Raw genomic sequence first — 13,383 nt, forward strand, 5'->3', positions numbered from 1 at the left:
TGTAGATCATTAGCATTTTCAGAAAATTGTTAGGATCAGCTTAAATGTCTTCAAATAACTTTGCTAAATTTGTTCGTATATTAAATCTATGGATAAATTTGGGGAGAATGAACATCTTAATATTAAACTATTCAATTAATGAATGTCATATATATCTCCCAATGTATTTGCGTTTTCTTTAACATTTTTCAGCAATCTTTGGTAATTTTCAATATGAAGGTCTTGTATGTCTTTCTTTAGTGTAATTTCCAGTTATTTAGTTTTTAAATGCTATTGTAAATAGTACTTTAAAATAATTTCATTTTACAATTGCTTAGTGATAGTATATAGAAATACAGTAGATTTGCCCATTTAACATGTATCATCCTACCTTGCAAATTCACTTGTCGGTTCTAGTAATTTTTGGTAAATTATAATGAATGTTTTAAATGCACAACCATGCATGCAATCCTGTAGTTTGCATATAGTGACAGTTTTACATTTTCCTCTCCAAACTTTTTGTTTCTTTCTCTTTTCTTATTTCACTAGACTAGATTGCAGTACAATATTTAATAGAAGTCATAAAAGTGTACATTTTTCCAGATCATAGAGGAAATGTATCCATCATTTTGTGATATAAAATATTAGCTATTGGTTTTCCATATATGACCTTTATCACATTGAAAAAGTGTCCTTCTATTTCTCATTTACTGAGAATTTTTATCATGAATAGACATGGAATTTTGTCAAGTACTTTTTGTGCATTTATTCAGATATTCATATTTTTAAATTATTCTGTTATGGCCAATTGCCGGTTGATTTTTAAAATAATAAACTAACTATATTCTGGGAATAAAATGAACTTGGTCATACTTTTTATGTATTTCTGTATTCAACTTGCTGATTTTTAAAAAGTTTGTTTAGTATAACCATTATGGAGTACAGTTTGGATGTTCCTCAAGAAACTAAAAATAGAACTACCATGTGATCCAGCAATCCCCCTGTGGGACATATGCCCAAAAGAAAAGAACTCAGTATATCCAAGAGATATTTGTGCTCCCGTGTTTGTTGCAGCACTGTTCATAATAGCTAAGATTTGGAAACAACCTAAATGTCCATTAGCAGATACGTGGATAAAGAAAATGTGGTATGTATACACAATGGAGTACTATTCAGCCATAAAAAAGAATGAGATTCTGCCCTTTGCTACAACATGGATGGAACTGGAGATCATTATGTTAAGCAAAATAAGCCAGGCACAGAAAGATAAACATTGCATGTTCTCACTTATTTGAACTCATGGACATAGCGAGTAGAAGGATGGTTACCAGAGGCTGGGAAGGATAGCTGGGGGTGAGGAGGAGGTGGGGATGGTTCATGAGTATAAAAAATAGTTAGAAAGAATGAATAGAATAAGACCTACTGTGTGATAGCACAACAGGGTGACTATAGTCAATAATACCTTATTTGTACATTTAAAAATAACTAAGAGAGTATAATTCAATTGTTTGTAACACACAAGATAAATGCTTGAGGGAATGGAGACCACATTCTCCATGATGTGATTTTTATGCACTGCACGCCTGTACCAAAACATCTCATGTACCCCACAAATGTATACACTTACTATGTACCCTCAAAAATTAAAAATAAAAAAATTGTTTATTTGAATCTACATTCATATGGAATATTGGTCTGTGCCAAGATCACGCCATTGCACTCCAGCCTGGGCAACAAGAGTGAAACTCCATCTCAGAAAAAAAAAAGAAAGAAAAGAAAAATCTTTTTGTTAAGTATTGTTATTGGGGTTATGCTAGCATCGTAAAAAATGGACAATTTTTACTCCTATTTTCTGAAAGAATTTTCTTCTGTTTTTGATTAAATAAACCCCCAAAACTTGAAATTTCTTTGTAGGAATGTTTTGATTGCAAATTCCATTTACTAGATATTGAGTTATTTAATCTTATATCTTTTATGTCAGTTTTCATAAATTGTTTTTCTTCAAGGAGCCTGTTCAATTCACCAGTTGGTATTGGTAGACAATTCTCCATGGGTCTGTTGTATTTCTGCGTGTCTTGAGCAGAAACACCAACAACTTTTGTTTCAAACTATCTTTTCAGAATGTTTCTATGGAGAGTACTCTAGAAAGACACAAATAGTTTCTCTAGAGTAGAAGGCAGGTTTGTTTGCTGTCCAGGAAAACAAAGATAATGTCTCCTTCTGGGGCAAAGTTCAGGCAGGTTTGCTCACAGCTTCTTATGTAAGCCTTGAGATTGCTCAGCTCTGACACAAACCAGCTGTGTGCACAACACTCATCTGAACTGCTTGTGTCACCCTATGGAATGGAGGATTAAAGAGGAACTGACTCAAGCATGAAGCTCATGTGGCTTGCTGTGCCATGAGTAATAAAGGCCTTAGTCTGTGACCCAGGAGTCTCATATCTTCTGCCAACATACATAAGCCTGGCAGGCTAACTTGTAAGCTTGCAAATAGAGTGAAATCATCATAGTTCTTGACAATTTAAGATCCTTCACAGTCCCTGACAATTGGCATAGGTTGATTATCATATGCTTTATTCTCTTTTGAATGTCTACAGCTCTGTAGTGAAGTTGCTGCTTTCATTTACATTATCGTTGAATAGGTGTTTTTTCTCTCTCTTTCTCTCTGTGTGCATGTGAGTCCTTTGATCACTCTTGCTAGAGGTTTATCAATTTTATTAGCTTTTAATTTTTTAATTATTATTATTTTTGAGACAAGAGTCTCACTCCGTTGCCCAGGCTGGAGTACAGTGGTACGATCTTGGCTCATTGCAACCTCCGCCTCCTGGGTTCAAGTGATTTTCCTGCCTCAGTCTCCCCAGTAGCTGGGATTATAGGCGTGTGCCACCATACCTGGCTAATTTTTGTATTTTCAGTAGAGATGGTATTTCACCATGTTGGCCAGGCTGGTCTTGAACTCCTGACCTCAAATGATCCTCCCGTCTTGGCCTCCCAAAGTGCTGAGATTACAGACATGAGTCACCATGCCCGGTCATCAATTTTACTTTTTTTTAATGACAGCTTTGACTTAACTTTCTCTATTTTTGTCTGTTTTTTATTTCATTAATTTCTGCTCTAATATTTCCTTTCTCGTATTTATCTTGGGTTTGATTTTCTCTTCTTGTTCTAGCTTAATTGGCAAACTTACATTATTAATTTGATTATGCATTCTTATTTTCTAATATAGGCATTTAAAGTAATAAATTGCCCTCTAAAATTGCTTTAATGCATCTCCAAATTTTGATATGTTGGATTTTCAATATCATTTGGTTGAGAATACTTTCTAATTGCCTTTTGACTTCTTCTTTTACCAGGGGTTATTTAGACATAGCTAACTTTCCAAATATTTGAAGATTTTTGAGATGTCTTATGATGAACAATTGCTAATTTAATATTATTTTGGACAGAGGACATATGCTGTACATCTACCCTAGTGAATGCTCCTTGTGCATTTGAAAAGAATGTATCTTTTTGGATGTAAGTGTTGGGTATTTTTCTAAAATATCACACAGTAATGGGGCTAATAGCAGTTTTCACACCTTCTATATTCTTATTGATTTGGTCTATTTGTTTTATCTATTACCGAAAGATGGGTGTTAAAATTTACAACTTTGTGGATTTTTCTATTTCTTCCTTTTATTCTCTTAGCTTTTACTCCATGTATTTGAAACTCTGTTATCAGGCCCATGCACATTCAGAGAATTGTGAGGTCTGCTTGAAGATTTAAACGTTTTATCATTAAGTAAGGTCCCTGTTTATTTCTGGTAACATTATCGATCTTGAAATCTACTTTATCTGATATTATTGTAGCCACACAGCCCTTCTTATGCTTAGTATTTGCATGTTTTATCTTATAGTAATTTTAACTTTTCACCTGTCTTTTTATTTCAAGTAGATTTCTTGCAAACAGCATAGAGTTGGATCTTAAATTTTTAATCGCACCTAGTAATTTTGACTTTTAAGGGAGTATTTAGTTAATTTAAAATTAATATAATTAATGGTATGGTGGTATCTAAGTCTTCCATGTTGCTTTTTTTCTGATTCTCCCATTTACTCTTTGGATTTTTTTCTCCTTCTTTGATGACTTTTGTTGGGTGATTGAGTATGATTTTTTACTTAAATTTTTCTCCTCCTCTCCTAAATTGACTTTTTAGTTGTACTTTTTTGAATGTTTGCTTTAGATATTACAATATGGATCTTTAACATAGTCTACTTTCAATAATATTTAATTACATTACACACAGTATACAGAACCCTACAATGATATAAAGAGGCTTTTCAGCCCCCAACTTACCCTTTGTCTTCTGGTGGTTATAAATTTTACTTCTACATTTGCTATAAGGCCCAAAACACATTGCTACCTTTTGCTTTAGACAATCTCTCTCTCTCTCTCTCTCTCTCTCTCTCTCTCTCTCTCTCTCTCTCTATATATATATATATATATATACACCATTTCAGCTGCTCCTCATTCTTCCCTGCAAACCTTCAGAGGTGAATTTTTCTCACTTCTCCTGCTGTGTCCTCAGTCTTCTAGGTGTTAACCGAATGAACTTAGTGAAGGACTGTGGGAAAGAGTTCCTAAATTGGTGTAAACTTGCTCTGTGATTGGATACCCTTAGATTTCAAATTTACCATGTCAGTCTACATGTGACCATTAAAAGTTTGATTTTTCATGGTTTTCCCATACCCCTGTCTACATTGAATTTTCATTCTCTCACCACTCTGCCAAGAATGAACACAACCATGCATCTCTTTTCTCCTTGAAAGGGCTTGTCACTTAATTCATTTAGGTTTCTTTGTATCCTCAGCTCTCTGATAGATTTAAAAAAACAAAAAAATCCACAGTTATGATTTCATAACTTCTTTGGAGTGTCCTTGTTGCTAAGATGAAAGCAACAGTAACTTGTGACTTTCCACACCTTTAAAAAAAGTGGCAGTACCCCATTGTCTCTCTCAATTTATTTGTGGAACCCAGTCCCTCAGTGAAAGTTAATATAAGCCCCATGGCTTTTCTAATCATTTTCGGTTTAATAAAAAGGTCTTATTGTCAGCTGTTCAAATGTTCGCTTCAATGCCATCAAAAATACTTTTAAGTTTCATTTAACTTTCTCTCTTTTCTCAGGTCCAGCCTATTGCAGGCTGAACACCAGCAGTGAGGGAGGAGGGCAACACTGGCTCCCCTCTCGCCCCTCCGGTGCTTTTCTCTGTCCTCCTGTCTTTCTAATCTGCTTCCAGATCCCTCTAGGGAGGAACGCTGGGAAAGAAAAGAAGCAAGGAAACAGGAAATACCTAACTGACCAACACCTATTCTGACTGTGGTAGATTTTATCTTTTTTTTTTTTTTTTTTTTTTGAGACGGAGTCTCGCTCTGTAGCCCAGGCTGGAGTGCAGTGGCCGGATCTCAGCTCACTGCAAGCTCCGCCTCCCGGGTTCACGCCATTCTCCTGCCTCAGCCTCCCGAGTAGCTGGGACTACAGGCGCTGCCACCTCGCCCGGCTATTTTTTGTATTTCTTAGTAGAGACGGGGTTTCACCGTGTTAGCCAGGATGGTCTCGATCTCCTGACCTCGTGATCCGCCCATCTCGGCCTCCCAAAGTGCTGGGATTACAGGCTTGAGCCACCGCGCCCGGCCTCAGATTTTATCTTTTTTAACCCACCTTCTCTTTGAGATCCTTCATGGGTTCTTAAAGACCTAGATCTCTCTCCCTCGACTGCTAGGGAATCTCTCACCTGACATTCCCTTCATGAAGATACATCCATCTCTCTGACAACTAGCCTTTTATGCTTCTTCAGCCCTTATGCATCTGCTGGTGACTTAAGCTTCAGTTCTGCTGAGACTTTTTTCTCCCAAGTATTTCTCTTAAACAAAACTGAAGACATTTCACACTGCCCTTGCTTGCGGTCGTTATCTGGTCCCAAGGAAATACTTAGACATCCTTTGTCCCAATCAACTCTGAGAGCACAGGCTCCCCTGCAGCTGTCTCTTTACCCTCTAAGCAACTAGCCAGATATCCCTTACCCTTTAGCTTTTCTAGGTGTATTTAATACATTATCCCTTACTTCCAGGGACCACATATGAAACTCCCTGGGCAATCATCTTGAAGCCTTTTCCTTTGTCATGAAATGCGGGTTAAGAATGTCCAGTGCTCCATCATAGGGAGATAGGATTCACAACCTATAGAATCTACTCTCCATAATGCTTCCTAACCTCCAACTCCCACACCATCTCTAGACTCTATAAGTGAGAAACTTGAGTCACAAAATTGGTTTTTCATCTTTAGAAATTATATGATGTTCCACCTTACTTTGAAATGTAACATCTTGGTGTCTTGATGGAAATTGCATTAAAAAAAAAATCCATGAACCATGTAGGTCCATCTCAAAAAAAGAATTCAGCTCTATTTGCAACCACAAAAAATTAAAACAACCTAAAGTTCAGCAATATGGGACTAGTTAAATAACTTATGGTACAACTATGCAAGAGAATGTTCTGCAGCTTCCCCCACCCCAAAAGGACGAGGATGCTCTTCATCTGTTGATATAAAATGATCCCTATAGTGTTAAGGGAAAAAAGGAAGAGTGTGGTGTGTACATACAGGATGGTATTACTATTTTTAAAAAGGCTTTTGCTTGTGTTTAATAAGACATCTCTGATAGGATACACAGGAAACTGGTTGCGTCTGAGGAGGGACATTTGGTAGCCAGGAATAGCTTTTTGTACTTTGTGAATTTTAAACCAAGTGAATATACAACTATATTTTAAAAGAAGATAATATTAAATTTAAAAATGAGTGTACAGCAAGGAAATAAAGATTATAGCTGACTTTCAAGCAAGGGGCTTGGCTGTGAAGGGCAAATGTGAGGAGACGAGCTAGTATGAGTAGCAAGACTGAGAAATGAGGTTTCATTTTTTGTAGTAGGGTCATGGCTATTGCATGATTTGTGTAAGACTATTATACTGATTTGTGACATCCATCTTCCTTCCAGGTAATCAGTTGACACCCATTCCAAGGCCTGTTCTTTTTTGTTTGTTTGTTTGAGATGGAGTCCTGCTCTGTCACCCAGGCTGGAGCGCAGTGGTGTGATCTTGGCTCACTGCAACCTCCATCTCTCGGGTTCAAGTGATTCTGCTGCTTCAGCCTCCCAAGTAGCTTGGATTACCGGTGCAAACCACCACATGCCTGGCTAATTTTTGCATTTTTATTAGAGATAGGGTTTCACCATGTTGGCCAGGCTAGTCTCGAACTCCTGACCTCAAATGATCTGTCTGCCTCGGCCACCTAAAGTGCTGGGATTCATAGGATGCTGAGGATCTTCCTGGGAAACCTTGAGCTGTATCCGTGATGGTGGTTCGGACATAGATAGACGTGTCTAGCAGGTGGCTTTAGTTTGAGGCGGGTAAGCAGAGACTAGATTATTAGACAGGACTGCCCCTGGGAGAGAGGAACACGGAGTTGTGTTTGGGGTGTATTGTTCACATAGAAAATAACTGCACAGAACCCCCTGAGGCAAGGTATCAGGCCTGTTGAGGGCATGCTTGTTATTTGTCTTCCTAATGAAAATTAAGGCAAAGTGATAGGAATCATTCCCTTCCCTTCTCTCTGCAAATCCCAGTTGTCCAGGCACCACGGGGGTGCAGATCAGTGGATGCTAGCACCATTACATTGAGAACATTGGTGGCCACAGCCATCAGCAGACTCTGAATGCTCCTTGAAACCCTACCTCAGCTGAGGATGAGGCCAGCACTTAGGCATATTGCTGACTTAGCTGGAATCTTCAGAGGCTGCTGAGCTGGAGACAGCAGTGCCAGTAGCTCTCCAGTGGTGTGTAATAGAACCTTAACATGGTCAAGCTAAGGGTGGGCTGGGAGAGACAGGTCACTAGCAAAGCAACACAGCAACAAATGAACACAGCTTTTTTACGAACACATGTTAGACCTCCCTTCCTTTGGGAATCCTAGGCATACCTGGAGGCAGGAGTGGGTGGAGGTTAGAATTATCTGCAAGATGCTAGAGAACATTTGTAAACTGGTCATTTTTTTTTTTTTACCCAGTTACAATTTAGATTTAATCTGGAAGCTGATGAAATCTGAAAATATTTAGGTAGTTCTATTTATTTATAGTTTACCTTTTGTATAAGAGAGGTTTATATATGTTTATTAGCTGGGGGTTGAGTAGTTAGGAGGAAGAACTTGAATATAAGGAAATATAAGCAAGGAAGAAAATAAACCAATTTGTCAGGGTCCTGATCTCAAGATGAATTGGAGGTGATGGTAGAGAGATAGGGTCAAAAGCAGGGCACCTTCTCTTCTAAGTCAGGAGGGGAGGAGTTGAAGTAAAGGTAGATTTTTAAATATGCGCTGGACTTCCTCAGTACAGTCAGAGGCTGTGTCATCTCCTGAGAGATGAGTAAGTTAAGAATGGATGGGGCTTTTGAGAGCAATGAAGGCTTGACCATCCACTGGGGGAATTGAGGTGGAGCTGACTAGACAACAGTGAAAGGATTGCTGAATGGTGCCAAGGATCCCAGTGAAGTTGAAGGTGATGAATTAGAAGTGGCAAAGATTTCTCTGTCCCGCAAAGTCTCTAATTTAGAAGCCCTCCTTTGGGCTTCCAGGGCACTCTGCTCTTCCATCCTGATAATGCTCATCACACTATGCGGGAATTGTTGAACTCCACCCCACCACCCCAGCCCATCAGACTTTACGCTCTGAGAAGGAAGAGAACCTCCCTCCTATTTTCTGTGTATTGCTCTGAGTCTAGCAATTTCTTCTACTGTTTCCAGTGCATGGTGGATGCTCAATAAATACTGGCTGAATAAGCATTAGCATTGTGGTCATTGTGAGATTCTTTCATTGCTCTCAGAAGCCTGGGTAGAGAAGCAAAGGAGGCAGATGGTGTAAATGATCCAAGGTGGTTAGAAGGTTTGCAGGGTGGATGTGGCACAGGGTGAAGGTGTCAAGGGTGCTGGCGAGAGTCTTGCTGACACAGTGAACCATGAGGGCTGGGCTGGGTAGGGTTTGAGAGGTGGCACACATCCAGATGAAGGAAAGGTTTAGGGTGAGGCCATGGGAGTGTAGTGCTTATGAGAAAAATTAGGGTTGAAGCAGGGCTGGGATATGACCTTGGCAGTCCAAATGTCTCCTGGTCTCTAAGCTCTACTTCTCAGTGAATTCCTCAAGATCCAGTGGGAACCTCCCATCATCAAGGGTAAGGAGGGGAAAAGCATTTAAACAACAAACAGATTCTAGTTGAAAATAGATTTGTGAGTGAGAGAAGAAAACAGATATTAGAACTTTACTTCTAAACCACAATATTGACATTAAATTTGTACAGATAATTTTTCTTCAACATAGTTAAAATGATATTTGCATAATCATGTGGTTAAACTTTGCAACTGTCATAGCTTTTAGTCACTATTATTATCCTGGTTTCCAAAGCAGAGACCATACCCAAGTCATCTTTGTGGGCCCTGAACTGAGCACATGGGGGTACTGCCCAGCTGGCTGGCACAAACCTGGAAACAGTCTCCAAGTCTTGAGTTCTTTATTTTACTGGTAACTAAAACCTATTTCTACTGACATGTCAGTCAGTTAAATTTACATGTCTCTTTTACGGTCTTTTTTTGAGCTACCGAAGACTTCTGCTTTCCATTTTGCAGATATTCTATTTAGATAATACCAGGCAGGGAAACAAGAGAAGATTTGCACAGATTTGAAAACTCCATAAGTTTTCAAATAAGTGAGGAACACTCACAGGTTCAGGAAGACTGCATTAAGAACTATATTTTTTTCTGGGATAATTGAACTTCACATCACTCTAACAAATAGGTACTGAACATGTACTCTGTGAAAGACACTGAACAAATGGAAAATATATACTGTTCCTGCTGTCAAGAACTTTGCAGTCAGGTAGAGAAGGAATAGAATGATATAAGTGACTACAAAAGAAAGCAGAACTGTGGGGGAGACAGAAGGACAACTGCCTTGGGTAAGAAGAAAATCTTCAAGAGGTCAAGCATCGAGTCTTTTGTGAAAGTTCATAACCACAATCACCTCATGCCCACAAGATGCTCTGTGGATATTCTCTTGGACAAAAACTGTCATCACCAAGGATACCTTTAGAGACCCCGCTCTTAAATGCAAGGCCAGTAGGAGCCAAGGGCAAGTCCAAAGAGAGGTACCAGATGGGCAACAACTAGTCTTTCTCTTAGAAACTGTGGTTTTAGATGTTTTTGTTGTTTTCAGTTTTTACAAATAAAAAAAAATAATAATATACACATGAAATCAGTACTCAAAATGTCATGGTTTAAACAATAAGCATTTATTTGGCACATAAATCCATGGGTTGGACTCCGTGATCCTTCTGATTTGTGTTGGCTTCTTCAGGCCTCTGGGATCAGTTAGGTGTTTCTGCCTCTAAAAGGTGGCCAGTTATTGGCTAGTGCAATAGGGACACTTGCTCTCATCATCTGAAACTCTAGTTCATGCTTGTTCCTATGTGGCATAAGCACAGCCCGAGGGCAAACCCTAATGCACATGTGCTTTTTCACGTCTCTGCTTGTGTCGCATTGGATACTATTCCATGAGCCAAACAAGTCACAGCGCCAATCTCAGACTCGGTGCAAGAGAGCACTGCTACAGTATGTGGAATCAGGGAAGGGGCAGACTTGTACCCATTTTTGTAATCTGACACTCCTTGCTGATTGATAAAGGAGACAGATAGTAGTTACACAACAAATAGAAGGTCATCACAGTGGGTCATCACACATTCATAGTAGGTCATAGTAGGAAACTTCCTATTATTACTAGTGATTAAAGAAATACACATTATCGCTTCTCGGCCTTTTGGCTAAGATCAAGTGAAGAAATATACATTAATATGGGCTTCTAGTCCTCATTTTGTAAAAGAGAAAACTGGAGGCTCAAAGCCTGGCTAAAATGATGGGTAGATGACTATGACTACCCAGCCTGCAGACCAAGCAAGATCCCCAGCTCCAAGTTCAGCAGTCAAAGGCAAGTCTTGGTTCATCCTCTGGCTTTGCCATGTCTTAGTAGTATAACTTTGTATAACATTTCTATGACTCAATTTCACTTCTGTAAAATGAGAGCAATAGACTGGGCACAGTGGCTCACACCTGTAATCCCAGCACTTTGGGAGGCCGAGGCAGCGGATCACAAGGTCAGGAGATCAAGACCATCCTGGCTAACATGGTGGAACCTCGTCTCTACTACAAAAAAAAAAAAAAAAATTAACTGGGCATGGTGGCCGGCGCCTGTAGTCCCTGAGGTGGAGCTTACAGTGAGCTGAGATTGCGCCACTGCACTCCAGCCTAGGCGACAGAGAGAGAGTCTCAAAAAAAAAAAAAAAAAGAAGAAGAAGAAGAGAGCAATAATACCTGCCTCACAGATTATGAGGACTAAGTGAGATCATATGAAAACATTCTTTGAAGGTACTGGTACCTGTTCAGTTCATATCTCCTCTTTTTCTTTCTGATGCAATGTTGTGAAACCAGCTACAAAATAAAGCAAAATCAGAAAAGCCCAGATGAAACAAACTAGCGAATAAATAGATAAAACTATAGGGACCAAGAAGAAACTGCAGTTTTTGTGTTTAACTGGTGACTGTTCGTTCTGTTGTTAATTTACCCAGCAATTACTGAGTGCCTCTTCTGGGCTTGACACTGTGCTAGGCATTGGGAATGCAGTGGTAAACAGAAAGAGGCAGATTCCTACCCTCATGAAGCTTAGAATCTAATGTCAAAAACAGACAATAACCAAATGATCACATTAATTAGTGTTGTACAATGCCTTTGGTTAGTTTTAGTAGAAGAGCATATAATTGGAATATGTGATCCAATTAAGGGTAGGAGGGGGCCAGGAAGGGTCTCCTTGATAAATGGATAAGTGAGTTGAGGTATGAAGGGGACAGTGATTATTTCGTCTAGACCACAGTGGTGTTATAAGAATGGGCCAAGCCATGTCGTCTCTGTGGGGAATGACAAGATTATATTAACCCTTAAGGCAATGGGAAGTCATAGAAGGATATGAGCAAAGTTGAGATTTGGAAAGCTTTCCCTGGGATCAGGGTTAAAAACAGATTACAGCAGGGAAGAAGTGGATGCGGCTAAATTACCAGACTATTGGAAGATTATTGGAATTACAATTCACTGATTATTTACATTAAAAAAAAAAATAAAGTAATGGTAGACCTGTCAATTCTACTTTGCGAAGCATACATCCTAAGGAAATATACCCCAAATACTTGTACATTGATCAGAAGTGGTCAGTGACTAACATTAGACCACTAATAGTACATCTTAGAATGAAATTACTGACTAAATGGGTTTTAGACAGCTAAGTTATTGCTAAAATCCATGTGTGTTGGTCGTTAGGAACCAACAGGGTCATATTTATTTTATCATTACCAATTTTAAAACCCCATGTACCTAGCCAAGTTGTCCCCACCCTAGTGTCACATTGCAGGGAGAAATATTAAGTGGGCTGTGATGTTTCGATATGAAGAGATCCTGCACAGCTACAAAGTACAGCAGGAAAATGTAGATGATGTGAAGATGTTAAATGTTAAACAAGCTGAATACAAATTATTAGCAGCATACTGATTATTAGGAAAAACTCATAAGTAAAGTTCAGAAGAGAAACTGAAATGTTTCCTCCGGCTTGGTTACTTTAAAAAGACTTAAGAGTAACACTTGAGTTTAACAGCAGTGTTGGGAGTGGAGTCTACTTATTCATCACTGAAGGGGCTCAATCGCATTGCTTCCCAAAGAAAGTTGAGAGACTTTGCTGCCCACACTGTGTAATTGTAGCTTGATCCACTAGTCACAGATTCTTAGAAATAAGTAAACACACAGATCTTCAATTGAGACTCTCAACTTCTGCATCTTCATAATAATAACTGTACATTCCAAGTTTTTGGTACTTTATAGCACCTTTTTTTCTACAATTGTAAAGTGCCTGTGGGAAGTGATTGTATTTTAAATATCTCAGCTTAATAAAAAATGCAAGAAGTTAAAGGTAGATCTGAGAAACATTCAGATATCTGCAAAGCAATTTTTTAAATATTAGTGAAATTGGTGACTAAAAATGAAATTTCAAGTTGCTGCTGAATCTCTAAGAATAAACCTAGACTGCATTGACATGTAATTGTTTTTCTATTTCAGAGTGACAACTATAGCTTCCATAAGAAAGTTTTGGAGACTCCTAAAAATGACAGATAAATGAACTAACCTAATCTGCAAAATTAAACTGTAGGAAAGAGTATGAACCTTGAAAAGATGGGTATGGTTCAAATTCCTTCCCTCAGTTGGGAAAATCCCATTACCCTTTGAAATTGCAGCTTCCTTG

The 13,383-nt window shown here is 38.7% G+C and overlaps 1 long non-coding RNA gene across 20 annotated transcripts in view; it reads right to left on the reverse strand.

The window, feature by feature from the left end:
- LOC102138880 (uncharacterized) overlaps positions 1 to 13,383 on the reverse strand; it is a 205,519-nt gene that overhangs the window by 76,555 nt on the left and 115,581 nt on the right. For 5 of the 20 annotated variants that reach the window (XR_006691125.2, XR_012421413.1, XR_010580050.1 and 2 more), the window contains 2 exons: positions 11,479 to 11,531; positions 10,318 to 11,246 (listed from right to left, as the gene is read on the reverse strand). The exons of 13 other annotated variants lie outside the window; for them this stretch is intronic. This is a non-coding gene — a long non-coding RNA (uncharacterized lncRNA). Of the gene's footprint in view, positions 1 to 10,317; positions 11,247 to 11,478; positions 11,532 to 13,383 lie in introns of those variants that run through there. 2 more of the 20 variants (XR_012421420.1, XR_010580053.1) reach the window with 1 other exon arrangement.

This window comes from Macaca fascicularis, chromosome 12, assembly GCF_037993035.2.
Source record: "Macaca fascicularis isolate 582-1 chromosome 12, T2T-MFA8v1.1".
NCBI classification, from domain to species: domain Eukaryota; kingdom Metazoa; phylum Chordata; class Mammalia; order Primates; family Cercopithecidae; genus Macaca; species Macaca fascicularis.